The 13,942-nt window shown below is 41.0% G+C and overlaps 1 protein-coding gene and 1 pseudogene across 1 annotated transcript in view; both read right to left on the bottom strand.

Moving 5' to 3' along the window:
* NHS (NHS actin remodeling regulator) overlaps positions 1-13,942 on the bottom strand; it is a 344,164-nt gene that overhangs the window by 155,123 nt on the left and 175,099 nt on the right. The gene's annotated exons all lie outside the window — the stretch shown is intronic.
* LOC132569188 (U2 spliceosomal RNA) lies at positions 8,004-8,161 on the bottom strand (annotated as a pseudogene).

Here is a 13,942-nt window from a genome sequence, read left to right as displayed (position 1 = left end):
GAGGCTTTTGTGGGTAAGATATAACATTTCTAAAGAAATCTTCTATCCAAAAATTTAATAGGATTTCAGCCACATCAAAGCATTTCATTTTTAACAGTTTTAATCCCTTTCAGCCTCTGGCTGTCTCCCAACAAAAGTCAAGTCAATTAGTTAAGAAGTCATTAGGAAAGCTCTCGCATATAAAAAGTTATGCCTCTAAGTCCAGCCTTATTCAGAACTCTTCAGAAAGGCCAAAATTACCTCAGATCCAACCAGCCCACCTGCCATACCCTGCCAGAGTTTCTGCAAAAGAATTAGGGACTGTATTAGATAAAACCTGCTTGAGGAAAACATGATGTAAAACTCTGTCCTGTTTGGTTTTGCAGAATGTGGTAAAATGGAAAACTTAGCTTTGTAGCAATCCAGAAATACCTGTGGGGGGATGTCTTATTAGTTAAAGAACACCAAGTGGGCTAAGAGTGTTCCCTTATTATTGCTCATTTATAAAGCACTTCTCAACAGAGAAAGCACCTTAAAATCTTTATTTGGCTTCTACTCACAGATAGGTGAGTCTGAAATCACTACTTATAAAAGAAAAGTAGATGCCGCATGTCATGATTGCCACAACAACAACAAAGACAGATGCCTCTACACATTGGTGGGACTTTCTAGGTATACAGAAAAATAGCCTTGGAAAGAAACCAAAAATAAGAACAAACCTTCCTGGACTGAAGATAAATGAGTATGCTCCAGGAGGCACAGAATAAAAGAGCATCTGAGTGTCTATTTTTAAAAAGAGAGGAGAGAAATTTGTTTGTTCCAATCCCTGTAAGTTTATAGAATCCTTTAAGAGAATATATTGGGCATGGGGTTTCCAAATTGTTTCAGACTCCACCCCCACCCCCAATGATTCCCTATGTATCGCAATTTTTTCCTTGTATTTACTGCTTTGGCTAGTTTAAGAAAAAGAAGCATTATGGTTGCATGTTGCCATATTGATTCTTCTTGCTTTGTTAGAAATTCTTCTACAAAGGCTTCCACTTACCTTGGTCTGGGATTTTGATCTAGATATCATCAGTCAATTTTATTACTGACAGGGCTTTTTCTGAGCAGAACACAGTTCTGGCTGGCTTGCCATCAGGGGGTGTGGCCTAATATGCAAATGAGTCCCCGCTGGGCTTTTTCTACACAAAAGTCCTGTGTGAAACAATGGGTATATCAGGGGGTGTGGCCAAATATGCAAATGAGTGGCCTAATATTTGTCTACATAAAAAGCTCTGATGATGGTGTTGAAAACACATATGGTAAACAACAACTGTGTCTGTCTCAAGTAGGGCTGCCAATCCCCAGGTGGGGGCAGGGGATCCCTCGATTTGGAGGCCCTCCCCCTGCTTCAGGGTCATCAGACAGTGGGGTGGGGAGGGAAATGTCTGCTGGGCACTCCAGTATTCCCTAAGGAAACCAGTTCCCATAGGGTATAATAAAGAATTGATCCATGGGGATCTGGGGCTTGGGCTGTTTTTTGAGGTAGATACACCAAATCTGCGGCATAGCATCTGGTGCCTCTCCTCAAAACACCTCCCAAGTTTCAAAAAGACTGGACCACGGGATCGAATTCTATGAGCACCAAAACAAGATGCCCCTATCCTTCATTATTTCCAATGGAGGGGTGCATTGGAAATTTAAATGTGATGGCCAGAACTCCCTTTGGAGTTCTTGCTCCTGGCTCCACCCCCAATGTCTTCTGACTCAATGCCTAAAGTCCCCAGATATTTCTTGAATTGGACCTGGCAATCCTAGAATCAAGGAAGACCAGAGGTCAAAAGGATTTTAATAATATGCCAATTCTGCAACATTAGCTGATGCACTGAGGGGAGACCAAGTTTCTGAATCTTTCCTAAGCTTATTGCCCTTGGAGATGAGAGAGAGCATTTTCTGAGCTCTTCTCAGTGAGCTTCATGCATTGTGGAATATACTGGAGATGCAGCCAAAGACATAGATATTAATGTCAGTTTTGTTTAAAGCTGGTATAATGTTGCTGCTTGGCAACAGAAAGGAGCTAATAAAGAAAGGTTAAGAAAAATTTTCTGCTAACAAGCAGAAGGAATGGACTTACTCCTTATTACTTATTCCAAAAACAGGGGATGTTCAGACAGAAGAGAGAACTTCAAGAAGGAGGAGGCTTCAAGAGAAACATCTCCTTAGAGCACAGAATATAGGTTGAACAAGGCAAAGTCTCTGAGTAAGCCGACAGGTCTAGGAGGGGAGAAGCGACCTAATTTTATTTTCTGGCTGAAAGATGACCTGATCACAGTTGTTGACTAGCAAGAAAAAGAACATAAAGGTTCTCTCCATTCCATGAAGCATCTTTAACATCTACCCTTTTCTTCCCATGGTTTCTAAGTGACTATACATATATGTGGGGGCAGGAGTCCACAAGGAATTACTTTTGTATGTGCTTACAGTCTTCAAGAAGTAAGCTTTTCTTGTCTACTGTGATCTTCTCAGCTGGCTGTGGTGTGCACAGGAATGCAAAGGCTTCCCACATTCAGTTCCTCTGCATCATTGAGTCACAGAGGTGAGAAGGTATTTAACAGAGAAACTTCCTGGTGGATCACTACCCCAAAGAGCCACAAGCAGCCAGAAGCAAGCTGAGCTTAGTGGCCCTTGTAATGCTCCAACCTGATCCATGGCAACAAAGATGCCAGATGGTGAGCCTAAAGCTTCAACAATATAACATTAATCTTTTTTAAAAGGATGGTGGCCATTCTCAATATTAGTGTGCTCAAATGTGTGAGTGCAAATCTAATTACATTTATTCAGAAATAAGCCCCACTGGCTTAAAATTCCTTCATAATAAATGGGCATGGGATTTTAGCCTAAAGTCCAGAACACTTGATATAGTTTAGAGGTAGCATAATCAGTACTCATACACAAACTAGATAGATAGATGATAGATAGATAGATAGATAGATAGATAGATAGATAGATAGATAGATAGATAGATAGATAGATAGATAGATAGATAGATAGCCCATCTGCTCCCAAGTTCTTCTTCTAGAGCAGTATCATCCTATCAGTCTATAGAAGATAAGAAGAGCACTGTTGGTTCAGACTAGAGATCCATCTAGTCCAGCATCCTGTCTCACACAATGGCCAGCAAGTTTCTTTGGAGACCCACTGGGATCAACCACTCAGAACTGGGACCAACTGTTCTAATGTGTAATCATTTATGCTGTTTTGGAATCTCATTTCTACAGCACAACTTGAGCACATGTTTACCCGGTCAGTACAAGGACATCTGAAATCAGCCAGAATCACATCATCTGCTTTAGTCACTTACTTTATTTTCTTCATCTCAAGATCATCCTCAGATGGGGGATAGTACACCCCCAGTTTTAAGTAACCCTTACAGCCAGGTATCTCTACCCATACTGCTTCTGGGAGAGTAGATTCCCCTTAAGTCTTCTAACTTTTTTAATTCTATGCCCTCTTTGATGAACAATACAATGCCTCTCCCCACATGTCCCTCCTTGTTCTGCCTTATTATACGTAAGGATAGCAATTCTCCTAAGGGACCACAGGGTACAGAAAGCCATACGAAAATACCAACACACATGTTTAAACAATGACAATATCTATGTATGCCCTATCAGTATTACAAATTAACAGTACTTATACCAGTTTACCATAACATTGTTTACCATAACATTTGTTATTGAATTCCACATATTACAACTTACACAGATTAGGTTCACAACATACACTGTCCTAGGGTGTGCTGCTACCATAAATCACACTTTCTACACTCTCAAACCCACTCTGTGAGAAAATTTAAATGTCCTTTGCATTCACAGTTGGTTTAGCTACACCCCGGAAAGTCAGCAACTTGCTGCAATTTCCAGACTCTAAGTACATTTTCATAGCCTTTATCAAGAAGTCGCAACTTTAAGAACCTCTGCATTCATCTGCAACCACTGCAGACCTTAACAACAACTCTTCATACAGTTGCTGCTAGTGTGTCGTCTGTCAGTTTCAGTTACCTCTGATAACCAATTGTGCATACATTGTCAGGTCTGTGTTGGAAAATACCAGGAGACCTTAGGGGTGGATCCAGGAGAGGGTGGGATTTGGGGAGGGGCCTCAGCAGTGTACAGTGCCATAGAGTCCACCCTTCAAAGCAGCCATTTTCTCCAGGGGGAGCTGATCTCTGCCAGTTGGAGATCACTTGTAAAACCAGGATATCTCCAGGCCCCACATGGAGGCTGGCAACCTTCAGTACCCATATTTTAATATTCTGAAGAACCTCAGCCTGCTTATATTACAACTGTGGTTGTCTTGGAGTTAAAGGATGGTTCAAAATAATAATAATAAAATAATAAAATTTTATTTATATCCCGCCCTCCCCCGTCGAAGCAGGCTCAGGGCGGCTAACAACATCCATAAGCAAACAATACAGTGGATAAAAACATTAGATTAACATTATTTAAAAACCAGTCAATACTTAATTAAAACATTACTAAATCTGACAGTAACATTGTTGTTTTTGACGCTATCCCTGTCAGTTGACATAATAATAACAAAGGTCCCTGAACCGAACCATTTTGGCGTTTTCCTTTGTTACAAACTATAATTCAGCAGTTCATGAACGCCAGCTTGAAGAGGGTGGTCTTGCAGGACCTGCGGAACTGATCAAGGTTCCGCAGGGCCCGCACCTCCTCTGGGAGCTGATTCCAAAGGTATAGGGCCGCGGTGGAAAAGGCCCGTGCGCGGGTATTCTGAAGTTTAACTTCTTTTGGCCCAGGGATGGTAATAAAGGTAAGAATTTTATTTCAAGGCTGCATTTTTGCCTTGTGAGCACCATGTATCAACAACAGAGAAGAGGAGACAGTTCCTGAAGTATATAGCTTTGGGATACAATTGTCCCTAATCCTCTGAAAAGAGGTAAGACACTGGGGGGGGGAGGGTGTAAGAAATGTCATTTACTTCCCATCTATTCTATTCATCAAAACTTCTCCTCATGAAACACAGCCACTGTAACCATTCTGCCAGGAATTACAGATCAGTAGGAAAACAGCAAGAATAGCCTCAACCTCTTATGTATAGTTTTCCACAGACCAGCTCTTGAGCTGAATCAACCTGATGGTTGAGAAGAACAGGAGGATTCCAGTAGTCACCTTTCAGCTTGCTGATCTAGCTTGTCATGTGACAACCAACTCTGGAGAAAATAGGCATTGGCACCTGGGGGAAGGTGGAAGAAAAGGAGAAGCTAGGTAATTTGTCAGTAATTTTTGACATTCCTTATGTCAAAAAATAAGCTGCCTCTCTCTGTGCATCCATAGTAATCACAACACTCAAATGAGGGTTGTGTTTGTATTTTATTACCCTAACAAGATGTCATGCCTTACCAGTGGCTTTGTTGAACAGCAGATTCAAGAATATTTCTGAATATTACATGTTACTATCTTGTGGTTTTGGTTCTTGACCTTTGGTGCCTTCGATTTCTTAATTTTCAGGCAGACAATATGAAATCACAGTCTGTTTTTGGAATAGATTAAAAGATCATATTGTAGGTGGCAAAACATCTATCTACTGATGTTAGAATGCAATTAATCAGGGTCAAGTTAATGCAAGCAGGTATTTTGCTTATGTTGTAAGATGTACACTGTTTGATCTGTAGGCTGTAGTCACTGGACTGCAACTGAACTTAATGGAACTGAAATGTATTTTACATTCTTTAGCTCGGGAGAAGTTTATTATACCATCAAACTGGCCTCCCAGCACTGTTGCTTAAATCGGGCTAATACAGTTGACATCTTTGGACACCTAGACACGCCTCTGGACACGCCTCTCAAAGTCTAAATCTATCTTGAGCTAATGGCTTAACTAGTTTAAATTTTAATCTGTTTTAATTGTTCGATTGTTTTATTATTTATTGTGGACTGTTTTACTGTTGGTTTGATTGTTTTATTGTGTTGGAACCCACCCTGAGCTCATTACAGGAAAGGGCGGGCTATAAATTAACAGAAATAAATAAAGATTACAGGTCACAATAAAAGCAATGAAATAACTAGCAACTGCTAACACTGTGCCTCAATCATCTATGAGAGGTCAAAGAATCAGTTCCAAGGTTGATCCAAGGCAGATGGTCCCCATTCACCCATTTGTTTTATATACTAATTCAGAAAACATGAGAGTAAATTGATAAGCACCTGATGTCAGGGAAGCTATGCCTGCCCAAGGACAAGTGATCATCATCTTCTGCAGCAAAATCATAAGATAGCCTTCCAGTGGACTCATGTGAAGCCTACTCCATGGCACAAAGGTAATAACACAGCAATGCATTCCTAAACTTGGGACTGTCTAAAGATGCCACATGGAAAATAATCTTCAGAATGTTGATTTGTGTATTTATTTAATCAGATTTCTATCCTGCCCTCCCCTTACAGGGTCAGGGCAGCTAACAACAATTTAAAACAACAATTCAGCTTAAAAACAAGACAATACAATAAAACAACAATATAACAATTCACAAAACTATAAACTGATCATCCAAGGCATAGCTTCCCTGACATCAGGTGCTTATCAGTTTACTTTATTAATACCCCACCTTTCTCAGTAATGAGGACCCTAAGCAACTTGCATTGTTCACTTTTCCCTAGGCTTGCCAATCCACTGGTCCCAGCGGGGGTTCTCCCACTTTCCCAGGCTCCTTTCCACTTCCAGTCTGCTGGCCAGAGGGGGGAAGCCCCGCCCCCACAGCCATCATGTGCCTTTCAACCTTTAATCATTCTATCTGCCCTTTTCTGGACTTTCTCCAATGCTATAATATCCTTTTTGAGGTGCGCTGACCAGAATTGTACACAGTATTTCAAATGAGACCGCACCATCGATTTATACAGGGGCATCAAAAGGCTGTTTTTAGTCCTGATACAGAACCACCACATACCTACCCAGGGTTGAGCTTGGGAATGTCTTATCAACCATGTAAAATATGCTATTATGTTTCTAACCTGTGTTTTTTACATTAAATAAAATCAGTCCAGACATCAGCCACAAGCATGTATTTGCAGACATTTGCTTATGGACAATTATCTGCTTTTCCCATTGATGCAAGGCTCTTCAAAAGAAAAAAGTCTTTGGAGATGGTCCAATAATTAAGATGTTGTGTACTAGGAAACATAATAATAGGGCAAATGGAATCCCATAACTTGTCAACTCAGTAGACATATAAACAAACTTCAAACAGCTGTCTGGTGGGGAAAGAAAAATATGCCTTCTACATACACATTATGAACATTCTGGATGGTTAACTACACCATCATTTTGGAGATTTAGATCAAAGGTTTTTCCTTTAGCCCTTTTCCCAGTCCCAAATTTGTAGATTTTCAGAAAAACATTCCATTAAAAGGTTCTGCCCTTCCAAACCCTGCATACTGCAGCTGGTTTTTAATAGTTCAAACACTTTTTCATTTAGCTGCAATTGTTGCTCCATCCAGGGCTGCATTCTGACATAACAACAAACCCTGCTTTGAATTACAGGAATACGCCTTAGAAGCCATGGGCTTTGCATTGTCTTCCTCTCTCCTGCAGGTTTTGCAAATTTGCAAAACAGGGATGTATTGATTAAAACGTGAAGGCCTGGAATGAATGAACAAAATCTTGTCAAATTGGGGTGGGGTGGGGTTTTCCCCTGTTTCCCCCCTAAGGACCTATTTTCATTTTTCCAATGGAAAACCTGGAAAATTGGAGGGGAGATGGAAAAAAGAACTCTCAAACTATAGAACAACAGATTTTTTTGTTGCTTTAAAAAAAGAAATTTTTTTGTTCATATGTAAATAATTTTGGGAATAATTAATATGCGACAATTTGTTTACTGATAATATGTTATTAAAGAGCATGTTGTTTTCAGTGTTACAAAGTTTAGGCTAATATTCAAAGATGCTGGTAATTTGACCTATTGTGACAGCATTTCTAGGCTGGAAGTGTTATAACATCATTGTGCCAACAGCAATTTTTAAATGCATTCTCCTCCTGCCAGCCAACAGAGTGGTGGCAGGCAGCAGGGGTAGCCAGTGGAAGGTCTTCAGACACAGTGGGATATCTGGCAACCCTACCTACCTCTCAATGGCAGAAATTATCGATACTACACTTGATCTTAGCCAAAAGGCCGAGAAGCGATACATGTGCTATGGTAGCATTGTGTGCAGCAGTTTGCAAGTCCTTCTCAAATATCCAGTATGCTTGCAGGTTTTTGTATAAGAAAATTAAGATATTTATAATTTTTAGTTTCATAAATACGTGACACAGGACAATTGGGCAAGTAACAAATCATGCATTTTCTGTTGTTTAACATGTAAAGGAAATTTAAGTTTGACAGGAAGGTAATTATTGCACATGTTTCAATTTCTCTCAAAATTTCCACACACACCTCATGTTGTTTGTGGTATTTATATAGCTCATCTTTCTCCAGACACAGTCAGGACCCAAACTGGGAATCAAGAATAACACAATTTGGAAACTCATGTCTCCTGCTATTACAGTGGGACACCTCCTGCCCTGGGCTCTGCTGTTCCCACTGCTGTTTAGAGGAGCAGCAGAAACAAAATTGGATGGGAAACTGAGGAAGACGCCACAGAGAGTCGCCATAGAGACCAGGCCTATTGAGGCCTTCCAGGAAAACCTGTCTTACACCATTACAACCAAACAGATTGTAAAGGCTTTCTGTTACACTGGCAATGATTCTTAGAAGTAGCTTCTAACAGCAGTTACCTGTGATAATCACAGTAAATCATGGCTGGACATGCCTCTTTAAAACCACATCCATTCACATGTTCTGTATTTACTTCAGAAAACACATTGTGTAACCATGGCAAGCACAATTGTCTCATAAAGTATGAAAAAGCTATCTCTCAGTCTGCATGTGACCCATAACTGCCATCTTGCATAAGCAGACCTCTAGGTATTACCATTCTATTTTTGTAACATAACCTACAAAGGCAGAATTTAAATCCCTACTTTTCCTGACTGTAGTATGTTCTTTTATCCTTCACTTCATATCCTGACCTAGACCTTCTAGGATTCATCTTTTTATAAAACAGAATATGTTTCTAAATAAATGCATTTTCTTCTTTCTTTTTCATCCCCTCACAGGAGAATGTCAACTTGTATAATAACAGATGCAGACCACATCCAGCTACTGCTGCTGTGGAGATACGAGCCTATGTGGCCTAAAGAGGTTTTCTGCTGAACTCCCATGGGAACTCAGTAACATTTCTCAGCCAGACTCCCTAAGGAAATGGAGGGTCCAACTTCTTTCATTTGGAGAGTACAGGACAGCACAGGGCCTGCTGGCCTATGTCTGCCTTCAGGAAACAGGGAACCTGGGAAAAGGAAGCAAACAGAATCGACCAAGAATCAAGGAAAGTATAATAAAATGCTGTGACTTAAAGGCCATGAGCCATGAATTCAAAGGATTTATTTCTCACAAAAAAATAAATTGGCCTTTTAGGATGTTTCTGGAAACTACCTTATGATTACAGGTTGTCAAAGAGAACAAGGGCTCTCCTGTTCACTTCAAAGACAGGAGCACCTTTGTATGCTAGGATTGCCAGCCCCCAGGTGGTGCCTAGAGATCTTGTGCTTTTACAACTGATCCCCAGTTGGCAGAGATCAGCTCCCCTGGAGAAAATGGCATTGTACCCTGCTGAGGTCCCTCCCCCAACCCCACCCTCTCCTGGATCCACCCCCAAAGTCTCCAGGTATTTTCCAACACAGACCTGGCAACCCTATGTGTATGCACAATTGCCATTCTCTCAGTTAGGGGAAGCATAAGCATGAGATGTGCTTGGACACTCCAAAGGGCTATGCTATATTACTGCTAAGTATTAATTCTAATGCTAATTTTAGTGAAAGGGAAAACCACATTGCTAAACTTCCATGCTGGCCAGCTCTAATGCGAGCTTTTTGTCCTTTGGCTGCTGAGACTCATTTGGAATGTGCCATAAAAAACAAATCAACAGTCTTGTCCTAACCCATCCTCCCAAAAAAGCCTTCCAATTGGACCACATTCTGTATTCAGACTGATTCTGAGTAACAATTTTGAAAAATATTTAATATTTTGCAAAAAACAGACACTTTTATCATCACAATTCTCATGGGTTTGGTTGAAGTCCATAGAACTTGAGTCCATCAAAGTGGAAATATATTCAAGTACTTTCTGTACGGATTTATATTTCAAATGTGCATATTTAACAGTGCAATCTAGGCTTGTTCGCCCCCAGGTATAGGCAGGGGATCCCCCAGTTTTGCAGGCTCCACCCTGCTGCCAGCCAGCTGGCCAGTGAGGGGAAGCCCCACCCCAACAGCCATGATGTGCCCTTACATCTTGGCAAGTTTAGAAGAAGATTGCAAACTCTGTTTTGGAATGTGTGTATACCTTTAAATCTCAGCAATATGTGAAATCTGTACAGGGGGAACCAGCAGGCAGAGCCACTCCACCCACTAGACCTCTGTCTTGCATACTTTCATTTTTCTTTGTTAGTCTGAAGAAGTTAGTTGAAATACAGCAGATTGTTACATTGAGCAATCCCCGTGAATAAAGCAATTTACTATTGCCCCAGTGAAATCACAAAAGTGTGGGCTTGCCGACTGTTCATTGTGGTTGTTTTGTATGTGCGTGTTCACTTTTGTTTAGTGGAAGTACAACTGCTGGGGAACCCTTTGAAGGCAAAAAAGAGGAGGAAATGGAGACTGTATTCAGGGGAACTGCACTGCTGTATTTTTATTTATTTGTTTTTTATTTATTTATTTATATTTCGATTTATATCCCGCCCTTCCCACCAAAGTGGCTCAGGGCCACGTATTTATTTTAGGGAATGGAAAATACTCCAGGCTCCACCCCGAAGTCCCCAGGTATTTTCTGAGTTGGACCTGGCGACCCTAATGCAATCCTAAACCCTATCTCTGAAGGGCTTAGCATGGTGACTAAACCCTACGTTGGTGTATCCCACTGGCCCCAAACTATAGTAGCTTTACCTCAGGATGGTATATAAATAGGTGGCATCAGGGCTGTATCATGGAAGGACCATGGCGTAGTGGCATCCCAAGCCTTTTCAGTCACACTCCAAATGCCAATATGATGTTATACCAGCAAGAAATCTAGCATAGCTTTAAAAGTTCTTACTGAACACAGGAAGAGTGAAAATACAAGGTTTTCCATTGGCCTCTTACCCTGCCCCCAACCCTAGTATTGCTTTGAGCTAGCCTTGCTGTGGAAAGGTGAAATATGCTGGAAACTGTTTGGCCAATACAATTCTACTACTTGAGGTAACTGAGCAAGGAGCACTACAGTTAAGTTATGGCCCATATCATATCAGCCACACAGTTGTATCTGATTCTCTATGACATACCTTTGTTTAAACACATAAACCTACATCTGTTCCACATTATAAGGCAGTTTCTTTATGCTGTGCATGGATAACAAAACACAGAGGTCCTTAACAAGAGCATTCCCCACATATTCGCATTACCACATAGTTGGACAGGAGGAGGAGGAGGAGACCAACCCATATTATGGGTCTTACCTGCTGCAACAATTTCCGGTTTCTATGTAAATTTTATGTGCAAGATTTATATTCTGCTTTTAAAAGAACCCAGGGTGGCAATTAATTAAACCAAGATATGGAAATCAATGCAAAATTAGTAAAAGAAATATGGTAAATGCCAGCAAGTATAATCAATAATACAAAACAGATGACGCCAATAGGACTGATAAAATCCTCAAACATATACTTTGTCAAAAAACCAAAAAACTTTATAAAATAGCATGGTCTAAGACTTATCTCACTAGCATTATCCCTCCCCAATGATACAACTGAAACATCTGAAAGAAACTGTGAAGATAACACTTCATCTGTACTTCTAAATCTTATCCAATAGTTTGGGTGAGGCAAATTGTTCTGCGGCTGGAGCTCTAGCCTAAACAGGACTCAGGCCATAAAGAACACAGACTTAGCCTTCCCAAATCCACTGGAAAACCCATCACTCACCTATTACTATGGCTCATGTACTACAATGTCTGCACTTTGCCAGAAATTTATTAGGTTACAAAACAAATTGAGGTCGGGCCAATCTGTGTTTGTTGATAGAACATTCCATGCACATTGAACATACATCCCTGGTTTGACTGCTTTTTTCTGGGACAAGAAATATGTTTGGATTTTATTCAAACCTATTGGCCATAAGTAACAGCATATACACCACACCCATGATATGGAAAGGCTCTCCTAAGTACAATGGGGACAGCAACTCCTCTAATAATCTCTCTTTGTCTTGTTTTGGTATTTAACAACGCCAAAAGGACTGACATTAAATAGCAAATTACTGAAATCTTCATGATCCATGTGTAACTCTGCAAAGTAGTCTGCCCTGCCCTCCTTCTCCCAGCCTCCTGTATGGAGACACTGCCTGCCAGATGCTGAAAATGCTTAAGAAGAAACTCCCTGCCCCCCCTCCCGATGAAGTAAAAGCTGAATGGGAGGAATCACTTAAAAGTCAGCTCAAGCAAAATTGTTCTCTCTTCAGAAATTATGACCCGTGGACTGGCCTAAACATTTAGGTATCCTGAGGGGGGCTATGGCAGGTTATCTTCCAGGAATGTTCTGCCTTTTGACCCCTGTCCTCCAATTCCTCCTGTGAACATACAGATTACCACCTGTGAGGGAAAGGCATACTGTTCAGCCATCCAGTTAAGATGTGCCTCTCAAGCCCTGCTCTCTGTGCCCCCACCTTCAGAGGTGACTAACAAGGCATTTTCTGTGGAGGTATTTCACCTCTGGAATGCCTGCCCCCTTGAACCAAGCCTGAAGCTGCCTGTTCTACTTTTGTTAGCCACCAAGCTAAAATATCTTTTTTATGCAGGCTTTTAATTATGGGTTTGATGGACTGCTCTGTTTTATGGATAGTTTTTATGCTGCTGATGTCTAATGACTTGTGGTTTTTTTAATGGCTTCTGCTTTATACTGTGATTTTTAATTGTAAGCTGCTTCAAGCAGTTCTCTGAAGAAGCAGTACAGAAATATTCTAAATAAATAAACTCTGACCTCTGCCACCTGGAACAAGGGGAATTTGCAGCTATCTCTCCCAGGACAGAAACAACAAGGGAAGATGAGCCTGGAACCAACCATTAACGTTGTGCTCTGACAATAGATCCAAGTAGGCAGCCGTGTTGGTCTGAAGCAGTAGAACAAAGCAGTAGACAAGTAGTACCTTTAAGACCAACTAAGTTATATTCAGAATGTAAGCTTTCGTATGCTGTTAAGTAAACTTTGTCAGTTTTGTCTGATGAAGTCTGCTTAAGAGCATACGAAAGCTTACCAACTTAGTTGGTCTTAAAGGTGCAGCTTGTCTACTGCTTTGTTTTTATGCTCTATCATTAGCAGGCTGATTGTTTCTGTCTGCCTTTCCGCTGTGTTTTCTTTTCCCTGAGAGCCTTCTCCCCGCCCCTCCCAGTTTGTGAGCCTGAGGGTAGTTTGTGAGCACTTTGGGAGGTAAATCATGTGAAAAGTAAAATATGAATATATTGAATAAATATAGAGGATGATGCAGAATTGTTTTCTGTCACCCCAGATGGTCAGACCAGAACCAACAGGTTCAAATTAAAGAGTTTCCAGCTAAACATTAGGAAGAACTTCTGAGCAATTAAGAGTGGTTCCTCAGTGGAGCAGGCTTCCTCAGGAGGTGGCAGGCTCTCCTTCCTTGGAGGATTTTAAGCAGCTAGATGGCCATCTGACAGCAATGCTGATTCTGTGAATTAGGCAGATCATGAGAAGGACAGCAGGAAGGATTGCTTAGTTCTTGTGGCCCTTTCTTACATGACCAGGGAAATGCTGATTGACACTTTGGGGTCAGTCTACGATTTTTCTCCAGGCTAGTTTGGACAGGGATCTTGGAGGCTTTTGCC

The sequence above is a fragment of the Heteronotia binoei genome, chromosome 3 (genome assembly GCF_032191835.1).
Source record: "Heteronotia binoei isolate CCM8104 ecotype False Entrance Well chromosome 3, APGP_CSIRO_Hbin_v1, whole genome shotgun sequence".
Lineage (NCBI taxonomy): Eukaryota > Metazoa > Chordata > Lepidosauria > Squamata > Gekkonidae > Heteronotia > Heteronotia binoei.
The sequence above is the reverse complement of the archived record's forward strand: the minus strand, read 5'-3'. Positions and strand labels throughout refer to the sequence as shown.